Genomic DNA, 15,296 nt, shown 5'->3' with positions numbered 1-15,296 from the left:
AACATTCAAAATTTCCCGCTGATTATCCGGCAGACTAAACAAACACTAGTGGCGCTGGAATATCATATCTTTACTTTCACTTCCAAAGACGGCGTGAGATACATTCTCTTATTGAAACCACGTGAAAAACGAATATTTTCGGATTTCTTCCGAATTCGTGATTTTCACACCGTGTGGGTGGGACGGACTCTTGCTTGCTCTCATTTCAGAGGAAAGCATTGCTCTTTGGTCGTCATGAGCCCTGTGATTAGGCCGCAAGGAAGCTCGAGGCAGACACTTCCGTCTGTCTGTTACAATTCGTGATTTCTGAGCTGCGTGAAAGAGGAAGTGACCTCTTTGCCCTCAATTTTGATTTATACTTCCAGAGAGAGAAAATCGTGGTAGCGGGTCACTGGTTCGATCCCAGATATGTAATGAGAATGGTCCAGCTGCCGGTGAGTATACATAAAATCTTTTCAGCGGTTTCGATTGTGCGTTTAATGATCACTAAAGGGATAAAAAACACAACAAACTTAAGTGACCAGCAAACTCGATTGTTTCAGGCGTAACTTTGTGAAAATCCATTGTACAAAATAAAAAGTTATGGTACTTTTCACACAATTTATTAAACACGACCGGTTTCGTCGCAGAGGCGACATCTTCAGGTACAACAAACGTTATTTTTATAGTTATTTTGTTGTTTATTCGTTGCTATTACGCGTTGGTAGGGGAGGGTTTGTTGGGGTTGAGTTGGGGTGGGTTTAATTGACCAGTATTACTTTTCCAGTGTTAGTTCACGCAGCAGCATATGAAAGAATTACTTATGTGCAAATTCTTAGTGGAAAAATGCAAGTGTTTATTTCAGTAAGGAAAAATTCCATTCCATTACGCTTTGAACTTCAGATTATATTCAAATTCTTGTTAGTTCTATCTCTCGGATTTTCTTATTTATTTAGCTCGGAAAGCTTTTAAGTAGGGGATCTCTTATAAATAAAATTCGTTTTTGGGTGTTTCCCGCGTGTTTTTGTATCACCTCCGCTGAAGTTTCCTTCGCGTGCTGGAGGCTTCCTCAGAAAGCAATGGTTACGTGAAAGTGATTCAAAAATACCTAAAAATGGAATTTATTTAAAATCATTAAGACTAACCTAGTGGCAGCCACTTCCGTCTGTAATAATTCGTGATTTCTGAGCTGCGTGAAAGAGGAAGTGATCTCTTTTCCCTCAACTTTTGATTTGTACTTTTGGAGAGAGAAAATTGTGTCTTGAAGTTTGGTCAGACGGTAAAAATCCATGTAGATAGTCTAACTAAGTAAAATAAAAATTTCACCGAAATATAGGGTTATTTTATATATGTGTCTTGGAATGTAGGTAATTAAGAAATCATCTTCATCATCACTGGTCAGCAATCCTAAGATTAGTTTGACGCAGCTCTCCACTCAATTCTCCTATCAGCTAATTTTTTCACACCTACGTATTTCTTCTCTTTCTCATCCTTCTTTACCTGTTCCATATATTTCGTTCGAGGTCTTCCTTTTCCGTTCTTGCCATCCACTTGTCCCTCGACGATTGTCTTCATCAGGCCATCATATCTCAAGATGTGGCCTATAAGGTTGATCCATCTTCTTATTAAGATTTCCAGGAAGTTTCCCTTCTCTCCTACACTTCTAACGACTTCCTCACTACTAACTCGGTCGATACATTTGATCCTCATCATTCAAGAAATCAATACCATTAAAAAGACCTAAAGACAGTATAAAAATATACCGATACATATGACTTATACTCCAAGATACTAATCAACGTTAAAAAATTGAAGTCAAGAGAAAGAAAAATACTCAATTTATGGGGTTATAATAAAAATGGCTTTTTCAGAAACTTAGTAACTTTATAGGCGGTTACACGATGCATTTTGGCATTCACTTCTATGTTCATGCACTTAGACATTAACTTGTATAAGCTAATCTACCGTGTAAACAGGTATTATGGCATGATCTATCCACCGGGTCCTTCTCCAGTGTATAGTGCTCCATAATTCCCTTTCTTTTCCCACTCTTTGGCGCAAAATTTGGCACAAGTGGTGGTTGCACGGTACATTTTGACATTCAATTTTGTATTCCTGCACTTAGACATTAACTTATACCAGGTCTTATGACATGATCTATCCACCGGATCCTTCTCTGGTGTATGTTGCTCCACAATTCCCTTTCTTTTCCTATTTTTTGGCACAACATTTGGCACAAGTTCGGTAGTTACGCGGTGCATTTTTCTGTTCATTCACGCGTTCTTACATATAGACATAAATCCGCACGGGTTAATTTGCCCTTTAAACAGACCTTAAAAGTGAGCCCTTGATCGTTTTCGACGGTTTATTGATTGGCCGGTATAATTTTTTATCAGAACTGCCCTTTGCGTCATTTTCCAAGTTTATGATAGGGTGGGATTACAGGGAAGGTGGCGTGAAAGGATTACGCGTAGAGGACCGAGATAGTCGGGAGGGAAATATTGCGTAATAATTAGCCTTATCTTAATGGAAAACGTGGTGGCTTACCTAGCCTTTGTAAAACCTTCCATCATTGTTATCACGTAGCAGAAATTTTTCATCGGTTACCAAGTGAACACCGTGAAGGAAGTGCCACACCCCGATCTCATTTAGTGGCGGATACATGCGGGGGGCGCGCCCCCCCTCTTGCGGGGCCGTCCGCATTGCCTAGCATTGCAGAACCACAGTTGTAACTTTTTATATCATAAGATGGCATTGTCTTGCATATGCGTATTATCAGTTTAAATAGAAAGTCCTTAAACTTTGCATGCAACTTAATTATTTGTCATTACGACAAAAGTAAAGGCAGCTCAAGATATATTTTACGCGCCACCCCCCCTTTGAGTTTTTTTGTATCCACTACTGATCTCATTACGTGTTTTATACTAAGAATCACTCGTTCAATACTTAGACTATCAATGCAACATTTGAGAGAGTATGGAGAAGAAATCTGTTCATACTTGCCTGCATCAAGTACCACCAAATACCACCGTTCGAGAAGGAAAGAAGCCCTTCTTTGGTGCTGAAATCGTGCGCAGATTATTTTTGGCGACCATTATTAAGTATTGAAAAAAAATGTTCTTGATGTTTGGAATGTTACCAGGTGTCCTTAAGTCTACATTCATCATTACCGGTCATCCTGAGATTGGTTTCACCCAGCTGGCCTATCATCTTATCTTTTCATATTTACTAACCTATATCTTCTCTATAACATCCTTGATAACTTCTTCTACTACTACTGATGTAACTAATTCGAGGCATTGCTTTGGAACTCTTCCCTTCTATTCGTCCATCAACTATTGTCTTCATGAGGCCGTCCTGCTTTACGATGTGGTAGATTAAGTTACTCTATTTTCTTCATACGGTGAAGTTTACAAAGTGAAGTGTATACACTATTCTCACATGAAATGTGCACTCATAGAGGACTTGAGGAATTCCCTTATGATCTTTTAACTAATATATTAAATGATATCACCAACTGTACTACCTGAATTCATGAAGGAAATGACATGGCTACAATTCTCTTTTGGAAAATCCATAAATAGTCCAAATAGTTTGATGGAAAATCTTAGTCTACGAATGTAATTTGATGTTGCCTATCTGGAATGGAAAAATGTTCCCCGAGCAATGTCTTCGTATGTTGTATGTAATGTAAGTTACAACTTAAGACATAAATAAATAAATAATACATTAATACGTACATAAATGCTTAAACCATGTAAGTTTTAAAACATTGATATGTCTCTAAAAGACCAAAATTTTAAGTTTAGCGGGAGAAATGAGTCCTGTTAAAGTCCACACAATCACCGTAGAGAGCAATGAAGAAATACAACTGCAATCAGAAGAAAATTAATAGGCACCTAATTTTACCGCATTGCATGCAATCGTTTCTCAGGGAGATATGCTTACTTGTTTCATCATCGATCGAAATCTTCGATAAGAAATCTACCACCAATAAATTCAAACGCCTACTACACGAAAGAACTTGCCCTTGGCATTGTCAAGAGGCACACCGATTACCATTACTTAAATCAAATCGGGGTGAACCACCTCTAAAATTGGCGTACACCCATTTTGCTTTGCTCGGCTTTATATGACTAATTTAATCACTATTAAATCAGATTTTCTCCAGTCAATACGTTCTTACTTGGCCTCGTCCTCTTTATACCTATTTGGAGGTAAACTTGTATAGTTCTGCATTGCCTTCTATCATTATTATCTCCTTGTCTCAATTGAGGTTAAATAAACGATGAATTTTAAGTGCAGGAAAAAATGGGAAAAGACTGCATTCTTTCAAAGCCCGATTGTGGAACTTAATTAATACTTGTAAAATTAGATGGATTCAATTGCTTCTTTGTGCTGTGGGCTATACGCGTGAAGATTTTCTTCTCGGTTTTATTGGTTAAATATACTGTTTTTATTGTCATTTGTTTTCATTTTCTTCGGTCACTTTCTTTCAGACCAAAGAGTTATGTATGAGGATAAGCGTTGAAGGTAAATTCTTCTTTTCCTTCTTCTTTCTCTAATCCCCTTTTCTAATTGGCGTCGGGGTCCACCAGCCACTTTTTAAACTCCCTCCTATTCTGAGCGAGCCGCTTCATATACAAATTTTATACAGGGTTATACAATTTTTTCATAGGGGTAGATTTAAGCATTGGGGGGGATGAGAGGGCTTTGGGGGGGATGAGAAGGGTTGGTGGGGGGCTACCCCCCCCCCCCAGGAATCAGGTAGTTCAGGAAAATTTTTGAATAATAGCATACCTGAATATGCATTTTACATCATTTTGGGTCATAAAATTCAATTTAAAGCAGAAGCAGTTATTAAATACCAAATCCAGGCAAAATTTATAAATATTTTTTTGGTTTCTATGAGGGTTTGTGGGAGGTTACAACCCCTCATCCCCCCCCATAGTTACGCCACTGGGGTAAGGCTCTCCGTTCCGTACATCAATACTAGCTGGAAAATGATTTTGTACACCCTCAACTTTGCCTTCTCCGACATTTGTTTCCTGCCTACATTTGATCTGCTAAGCGGATAATACACCTGATTTGCTTTATGGACTCTGTGGCCTACTTCAGAGTCTGGTCTTCCATCACAAGTAATTTGTGTCCCCAGGTATTCGAACTTATCAACCTGTTCCAATTATTTTTCTGAAGGTAAATTAAAGTAATGAAATAACCCCACTCGCCGATCTATTATCCAGGAAATCAACGTCAACTATCGGCCTAATTTGCAAGTAGAGTTTCGAGGATATCAGGTAATTACCTTTGGAAACCACGTTGAGAAATCATTGGCCTTGTTGGTTATTTTCTGATTTCTCTCGTTATTTTGTTGGTATTAAACTATCATAACGTCGTAAGTAATATAGTATTTAAATTATTTTTTCTCTGCCAATTGGATAGAATTCTTGTTTTTTGACCATTATATTACTGAAATAAGTGTGAAAGCTACTGCTTTTCGAAGAGTTCACTGAACATAAATATGTATATTTGCTCTTTGTTAACGTTAGCAACAATCGATAGGAGAGTATGAAGATTTAGTGCAAGATTTTTTTAATTAAATTATTTAAAAAAGCAACTAAAAATACCGTAATTATATCCTCTGGCATTTTACCTTTAATGGGACAAGAAAATCAGGGAAAAATTAGATAGCATCCTCCTCTTGCTCTTTGTTAACGTTAGCAATAATCGATAGGAGAGTGTGAAAATTGTAGGGTAAAGTCATTTTTTTAACATTCAGAAACCCAATGACACCTATTTTTGAGGCGGCTCGAAAGATTGGCTTCAGTTACAAATAGTGATGTGCAATTGCTTTTCATGAAAGAAAAATTTTGCTCAAATAATCAGTATTACCGCCGATAGCTTGCATTATCAATTTTTTTGTGTCAACAATCCTAAGATTGGTTTTACGCAGCTCTCCATAACGCTCTCCTATCCGATAGACGTTTCATATCGACGTATTTCTTCTTTTTTACATCCGTTATAACCTGTCCTATGTAAATCATTCAGGACCGTCCTTGACCTTCTTTCCTTCCACCTGTCCTTCTAAGACTGCATTCATCAGGCCATCATATCTCATAATGTGGCCAACGTAGTTGCCCCGTCTTCTGCTTAAGGTTTTTAGGAGGATTCTATTTTCTCCCTCTCTTCTTAGCATTGCCTCATTATTTACACGGTCGATCCATTTTAGTTTCATCATTCTTCGGTAGCACCACATTTCAAATGCTTCCACTCCTGATTTCTCTGCTGCTGTCAGCGTTAAAGTCTCACTACCATAGGGAAACACTCTCCACATGTTGGGAGAATGATGAATTGTTTCCTTACTTCTATGCTTGTATTCTCAGATAAAAGAAGATTCCTCTTTCTGCAGAAAGCCCTCTTCGCCTGCGCTATCCTACTGGCTATTTCTTTCTCGCTTCGTCCATCATTGGTAAATTGGCTTCCCAGCTAAGAAAACTCTTTCATCTCTTCAAACTTATGCTTTTCTTGCTTAATATTTGTCCTTGCCTCCTCTTTTTTGCTGCGCACTAACATCTTAGTCTTCTTTTTGTAGATTTTCATCTGATATCTAGCCATTGTCCTTTCCATATTTGTCAGTCTTCTTCAAACCCTTCCACTCTTGATATGGGGCCAATATTTTCCTTATTTCATTCCACTAAATGTGGCCAACTAAGTTGCCACGTCTTCTCCTTAAAATCAAAGGGCATGGATATCCAACGCCATCTTATAGAAAGCTGATTTTTGTTGCCACTTCGGTCGCATTTTAACCCATTATAACCCAATGTTGCTTCTAAGCAACATCAAAAATGTATACATTATATGTTCTGGTTAGGAAATATCTAAACTAAGCATTATTTTGTGGAGTTAATTGTAATGACGAAATATTCAGCTGCGACGGTAATTATGATTGATGTTAAAATTTTCAAGTTTTCATCATGAAAAATCTTGTAATTTGAATTCTCCAAAAGTAGCTTAGGTTAGGGTTAGAAAGGGTTCACCGGTTTTCAAAAATGTCGCGGGGTGGTGATGACTTCGCGGCGATCCACTTTTTTCCAATATTTTTCAGTATTATGTTTTTCATTGCGAGGAATAGCGTTGGAAAGTAATGAATTTCATTACTTTTCAATGCAATTTCGTTACCCCCACACCTAGATTACACAGTCATGAATAGAAATTTCGTTTAACACCCCTAATTATCGATCGATCCATTTTATCTTCATCATTCTACAGTAGCACCACACTTAGAATGTTTCCACTCTTGGCATTGGGCCAATAGTACTGACGTTTGCCGCTCACAGCCTGGAGCAATGCACTGATGAAAACAAGAGGAAATGCGTTTCTATGCTTCGATTGCCGCACCGAGGATGGACAAAAAAAACATTACCTACAGTCAGTGAAAGCTTTACTCCAAGCTGAGATAAGTGGCATCGTGAGATACACACTGAGACAGGAAAGGTATAGGTTTCGTCTAAGGCCGGATGCCATAATGAGTGCATAGGATTGAGGCTTTCGTTGTAACATATGCCCCTCGGTAGGAGTGAATGGCCTGCGGGTGACAATGGGTAGCGTCTATTTGAATGTCTTCAGAATGGTAATCAGAGACAGAGTGAATACCGTATTGGTTGCCGTTATGCTAACTGCAGCGTAGGCTCTTGGCATTTTATCCTTTGATCTGCTTGCCGTCCTCGGTGGCGGCGGGGTAACGTTCTCGCCAAACAAGAGGTCGCGGGTTCGAGTCCCGCCTGGGTAGGTTTCCCCGGTCCTGGGCATGGTCGTTTGTGTACGTTTACTTACATTTGTTGTCGGTCGTTACATTTGTTGAACACCCCGGTGTAAAATGGCCAATAAGAGCTGTATCCGGTGGTTTGAGAATAAAATTTTAAAAAATAAAAAAATAAGTGACGGCACTGTTCCGCTATCTGGGCTAAATGATTCTTCGGTTACTTAACGATTACACAGGCCTACAAAAAAATTTTGTTTGGAAACTTTTTTATTTTAATAGCTGATCTTTATAGATTATGATATGCCGAGTCCAAACCTGGCCTTAGTTTTTTTCTATCACCCATAGTTTCCAAGCAATATGTATTTAATATTTAGTCTAATACCCCTATACGGTACATAGGAAAATCAATGAAACACTGTGTTACATCATAAAATTGTTTGTATTTACTGTTCACTACATCGTGATAAAATTGTTTGTATTTACAACAGCTTGATAATACAGGGTTCACCTGTCAACTGGAATTGGTCTACATTTTCTTTCCCTTTTTTCCTTGAAGCTTCTTGTGCAGCTTTTTCTTACGATGAATCGCTTGTTGAACATCTCGGTGAAGTACCAACAGTAATCCCCATTATCTTCGTTCATTAGACCTACTTTTTCAATTTTATTATAACTATTAAAAAGCTGTTAAACTCTAAAAATATTGCTTGATTTCATAAATTTAACTGTATAATGTGAATAAATGGTGGGTGATACAACTTTAAAACCATCATATTTGGATTCAGCAACTTTAAAAACATAAGAACAAGGTATTTTCAGTAAAAAAGTTTTTCATTGCTGGCCTGTGTTACTATTGACTTAATGGTAGATTCCCAAAATGCTTATTAAGTACTCCATGGAAACCTAACTAAATCGGTAGAATACTTTAATTAATTTAACGATGGCAGAGGATAGGTAGAGGAACTTCCCACCTTTCTCTACCCTTTTCCATCTTTATTATTATTAAAGTATTCTACCGATTTATGTAGGTTTTCAGGGAGTAATAAATAAGCAATTTGGTAACCTCCCCTTTCTTCATGCATTTCCCTCTTCAATTCACAATATTGCTGCCTTCTTCATCTCCATCTTCTTGGTCTTCTTTTCTTCTTTCTTGGGTATTGCTGCTGATGGTGATAAGTTTCTGCAAGGATTTCGCACGCTGACCCCGCTGTCGTGGACTACCTCCGCCCTTAGCGGACGGGTCTCGTTCGATGAGTTTCCGAAGCTCATTTGTTTTTGCTCCATGTTTTCCGGGAAGAGATAGTTGGTAGGGTTTTCTACTTCCATTCCAACGGTGTTTTTTACGTGACACCATCACGTGGACTACCTTTCGTCTGGCTCCTACCCTTCGACCCATCTGGCATAGGTGGCCCAACCGGGAATATTTGCGAATTAATCCCGCCAGTGCAGCTCAAGGGGTCATAGGAACGCGCAAGTTATTCCACCGTGACAAGGTTGTAGCCCAATGAAAAGGGTGCCATCCATACCATTTCTAAAATCATTCACATCCTATATCTTCCAACACCCGCTTTTAACGCTAAAATATTGGTTTTCCTTATAAATTTTTTACTTCTGCTATATCGTGAAACAGTTATCTTTACCAATACCCCATACCACTAAAGATGACCATTCCGCGTCCTATCATCTTATTATTAATCTCCTCTAAATACTATTTTCTTAACAAATCTTCATTTGCCACGCATTCTGCCCTGTTTATCTTAGATATCTTTTTATTGTACCAGACTCTTGAAGACAACCCGTACTCCTTTGTGCTGTCAAATTGCCACAAATATGTTGCTGAAGCTTGCAATAACTTGATCCGCTTATTATTTAAATTTCGAAGCAGGTCGAAATAAGCCCACTGACGGAAAGAGACAGGTGTGACACGAAGATTCAATATGGACGCCAATTGTCTGTAAATTATCTAATAGTGTCATAAAATTAAACACGAAATTTATGCATAGAATAGGTTACTTTAACTTTCTTTCGCACAAAAAAATGCTTCCCCAGAATATTCATCCTTTCTATGAAGGCCACTCGTTAAACTTGAACAACATAAGATTCTGGCCTCGTCACCATCCAGGAGTAGATACGGGTATTTTTGACGAAGCAAGTTGGCGTCAGCTGAAAATCAACTAGAGAAAGATTGATATATTAGTTTGCAGCGAAAGAGAGGTGGCTATGACGAAGATTTACCTAGGAAAGCATAAGCTTGAGGAGGTGAAAAAGTTTTCTTACTTGGAAAACCGAATAACCAACAATGGACAAAGCAAGAAAGAAATAGTCAGTAGAATAGCGCAGGCGAAGAGGGATTTCTACAAAAAGAAGAATATTCTTACAGCTGAGAATACTAACATAGAAGTAAGGAAACAATTCATCAGATGCTACATATGGAGTATGCTTCTCTATGGAAGCTAGGCTTGGACGTTGACAGCAGCAAAGAAGTCAAGAGTGGAAGCATTCGAAATGTGGTGCTACCGAAGAATGATGAAGATAAAATGAATTGACCGTGTGAGTAACGAGGGAGTGCTAAGGAGAGTGAGAGAAAAGAGAAGCCTCCTAAAAACATTAAGCAGAAGGCGTGACAACTTAGTTGGCCACATTTTGAGGCACGACGGCCTGATGAAGACTATCTATCGTAGAAGGAAAAATGGCAAGGGACGACCCCGAATGAGTTACATAGGACAGCTTATAAAGTATGTAAAAAAGAAGACATACATCGCTATAAAAAGGTTTGTGGACAGGAGAGAGGAATGGAGAGCTGCGTCAAACCAAACTTAGGATTGACGAATATTTCTCGGGTTTGCAACCAGGTTAATGCATTTATACAAGCCGATGTCTCGGGAAACGACTTGTCTCCCATTCTCTAGGCTGTGTTACTTTACGGAAATCCGATCTTTATGATTTCTTACTTTATGGACTTTTTTAGATCCGATTGGCCTGAAGACACCTGGGGTTTATGGAATACCTTGTGAATGTGGTAAAATATATGTGGGGGAGACAGGCCGAACGATTGAGACGAGGCTAAAAGAACACCGAAGATTTTTCAGATTAGCGCAACCAGAAAAGTCGGCTGTGGCGGAACACAGCATTAATGAAGACCATGCTATTAAATGGGAAGACACAAAAATCCTTTGCCACGCTCAACGTTACTGGGACCGCGTAATTAAGGAATCAATAGAGATCCGCCTCAATCCCGAAAATTTCAATCGGGACACCGGCTTTCATCTTAGCAATACATGGAGACCTGTAATCAGCTGTATAAAAACATAAGGGTTGAACGTGAAGAATTTCAAAAGACCTTCAGCCAATCGGACGACACCTGAGCCGTATTGTTGTCATCGGTAAACGGTCGATCCAGCTCAGTGTGAAATTGGACTTCCATAAAGTAACACAGCCTTGAGGATTGGAGACATCTACATCTAAATAATACCCTGCGAGCCACCTCTAGGGTGTTTGGCAGGGGGCGATCAATCACCAGCATGCAGCATGCATTTGGACTCCCAGATGCACACCACACCGTCCAAAAAACGTCCCGTATACCAACAAATTATACTACTTTATGCTGTTAGACATAATAATTGAATTAAGAAACATGCATTAATTTTTACATAGGTTAGTAGGCTACACTACAAGTCATGCAATCTATTTACGAGTTCTATTGCTGCCGTTATAATCTCTTATTGATCGTGGAAAAAATGACATTCGGAATCTGTCTGTTCTACAATCTATCTCTCTTATTTTATTTATATTATCTGGTCTTCCGTAGTATGTTGGCGTCCGTAAGATATGGTTAACTTCGTCAGAAAAGACACTGCTCTTGAATTTATATAAAAGGTTTAGTCTATTTTTCAATCTACGGTCCGACAGAGATTCCCATCCGAGTTTATCTAAGAGGTCAGTTACACTAACAAGACTATCGTAACGACCTTTCGCATACCTGGCAGCTCTTCTTTGCACGCGTTCTAACTCTGTTATCAAGCCTTTTTCATGAGGGTCCCAAACACTGGCAGCGTATTCCAAATGTGGTCTAACGAGGGAAAAGTAGCTAATTTCTCTCACTTTGTCGTCGCACTTTCCTAAAATTCTTTTAACAAAACCCATTTTACGATTAGCTAGACAAGTCGTCTCCCGAAACGTCGGCTTGTATAAAAGCATTAACCTGGCTGCAAACCCGAGAAATATTCGTCAGATGTATTCACCAGGAAAAATTAAAATCGTTTATCAACCTTAGGATTGTTGACTAATGATGATGATGAAGTTGACGTGTCACCAAAATATTTCACTTTAATACTAAAGACTCTAAGATAAGGGACTAATTAGCTGGAGCTGTTCCTCGATAGGGATGGAAACAGTGATCGTGTGATTCAGGCTTCAGACGTCTCGACAACTCCCTTCACGAGTGGGGATCTGATGCCCTCTAGCTATTGCGGCGCAAAACCTAACTATCCTTGTCTGCAGTAATAAGGCAGCCACAATCTCATGCGTGAGAGAGTAATCATGAGGAAGTGACACCTCTTTGAATTTTCGAAAGAAAATCGATTGCAATATGAGGTTGAAGAGATATCCATTTCGATGTTCGGTGAAGTATCGAGTGGTAATCCTTTCACTTTCCTATTATTTTCTCGGAAGCGTATCAGAAAACGATCTCACTTCTGTTCACTTCCGTTTGGTTTGGACTAGCAAGTACAATTGTATCAACCACATCAAATTGCGTCTTCTTCATCTTGCTCATTATTTTCAGTTATTCTGAATGGTCATAATTTCTTGCATAGCTAATTATAATTCCCTCTATGAAGGCTAAATTTAAAATAGCCACGAAAAACAAATTAATAGAATTTTAAACTACATTTTCTGCGATAAAGTCCGAGTACCCTTATCTTGGTCGGTAGGTAGCCTAAGGCTACTAGAATAGTGAATTTGACTATTGGAAATGAGGAATGACTAAAAATACTCAATTATGCCCTACGATGGGTAAATACAATTAACCAGTCAACGTAACGTCAAAAAAAACTATTTTAAATGCAGTCATAAATTATTATTTCACTTATTGTTTACCTGATTCCCAGTGGCGTAGCCAGGAATATCGTTCGAGGGGGGGTCCAAAACCAGAGGGGAATTGTTTTAAAAACATGGTACTAAGAGAGATTAAACTAATTTTAACATTTGTCATCATCGAAAAAACTGAATTTGTGAAAGGAATATTTTATAAAATCATGATTTTTCAATATTTTTATTACTTTTATGAAGGAAAATAATTGTGTTTTTATATTTCCGGGGGGTCCGGACCCCTTCGCTACGCCACTACTGATTCCGCTCTCACAAGCTTGAATATTCGGAACATACCGTACTTCGCATAACAGTGGCGTAACTATGAGGGGGGATAAGGGGATAGATACCTCATACAAATCCTCAGAGAAACAAAAAAATATTTAAAACTATTGTCTACTTTTGCTATACATAATAGCTGCATCTGCTTAAAGTTAAATTGTTAGTGCCAAAATGATGCAAAATGTATTTTTTTAATTTTCCCGGACCCCGTTGCCTGGAAGGGGGGGTCACCACTTCATACCATCTCATCCCCCCCAAAGCATAATAACAATAATAATTTCGTTTATTTTCGTGGTTACTGAGGCCCATGAGAAAATAAATGTACAGCTTTTTACATTTTCAGCATTGGTAGATAAATAGAAGAAAAGAATTAAATAAATAGAATTACAGACAAATGCAACCAGTGCAGATCGCCAAGAGCATGAAAACAAAAGAAAAAAAGAAAAAACGCACTTAGAACATTACATTATAAGAACAAACAGACTAATTACAAGAAACTAAGGTGATAATTCGTTATGACAATATTATGAAACAAGCAATATTTTTTTTTCAAAAAGAATCCAAAACATTAGAATGACACTGTGATTTAGCACAATTCTAAACTTAGTTAACCATTTATTCACATGTGTATCAATAAATATAACATTAGCAATAATAATAATAATTAGGCTAAACATGGATACAAACAGGAGGAATTCAACTTGAAGTTTAGGAGGCATTTTTCAGAAACCCATATGAGCTACATTTAAATTTATTGATGTTTGTAATGCTTCTTATATGGGCTGGGAGAGAGTTCCATATTCGTGAGGCGGTTACTACCCATACAGCACAGGGAGAAATTTACTTGTGTATATTGAGTCGAAATTCGGTGTAAGGAATAAGTCGAGATTTCGCCCATTTTTACACGTGTAAATGCTGAGTAAATTTGGTCCAACTCCCTTGACCCTTATATACAAAAAATATGAAGCAAAGTGTGGGAGCAGATGCTAAGATGAGCAGCAATCCGAACATCATTGAAGTTTCAGGACAGATGATTCAATGAAGTCGTCCACCTTAGTACCAGCAAAATTTTCCCAACTAAATCTAGTTAAATCATTTAACGAATCATCTTGCGGCATATATTTTATAGGTGTATATTTTATTACGATTACATATATGCTCCAGTCGAAATACAAATGACTTAACCATTAATTGCAACTAGAATGATGCTGCTTGTTAATTTAAAATTCTCAGTAATTTCAAATTACTTCCGTCAATGCCTCGCATCACGCGAATTGAACGCTGGGAAAACAATCACGTAACGATATAACTTGTGTGACTCGAACTGGAAGCACGAGACGACAACAACGATGACATCAACAATTCGCTAATTCTCTTTATTGGTGTGCTTGTGCTCAGTGAAACTACTTGCGGTTTTACCAAGGTTTTGTGGTTTTTTAAACTATAAGGCAGTACTTTTAAGATCCATCCATCATATCGTATTCGCTGTATCCATTATGTCATTCGCATTATTTTTCACATCATCACCACTTTTTTGTCACATCATCACCACTAGTGTTTTGTCCTGTACGTATTTCCTGATGAATTATTTTATACAGAGGAACCCTTTATTGACACAATAAATGAAATTTTTGAACGAATATGTTGACTATAGCCGTGTCCCAATTGGCCATTTGGCTATGCCAATTCCAGGATTTAGCCATGACGCCATCTTGGAAGGATGTCCCAACTCGTTAGCCAGCATAAGGGAGGGAATTTAGGCAGCTAACGCGGCCGCCAGATTTAGGCATCGAGGAGTGCATCCTTCGCCCCACTTTTCCCATGATTCAAAGCGTGCAAAGCGCCTTCAGGAGAAAGGGCATCATGGCTGTCAACAAGGGATAGTACTTGTTTGCAAGTAGTGTTGATATTTTGAGACTTGTTCGAATAATTATTAATTTTTATTTTGTTTATAACAATGAAATTGCGTTAATGGAAGTGTAAGAATTACGGAGAAATTAGTTAAAGAGAAGGCGGCGTTAATTTTAATGCTAATTAATGTTTATATGCTTATGTAGGTATGTATATGTTATTTTATAACTTTTTATACCGGTCACATGTTACCTTTTGCTACCGTTTACAATTTTAACGTGTTGAATAATGCTTGTTGATGTTTATATGCGTCTAATATATACTTTATTATGTAACA

Source organism: Ischnura elegans, chromosome 12 (genome assembly GCF_921293095.1).
Source record: "Ischnura elegans chromosome 12, ioIscEleg1.1, whole genome shotgun sequence".
Lineage (NCBI taxonomy): Eukaryota > Metazoa > Arthropoda > Insecta > Odonata > Coenagrionidae > Ischnura > Ischnura elegans.
Note: the sequence above shows the minus strand (reverse complement) of the source record.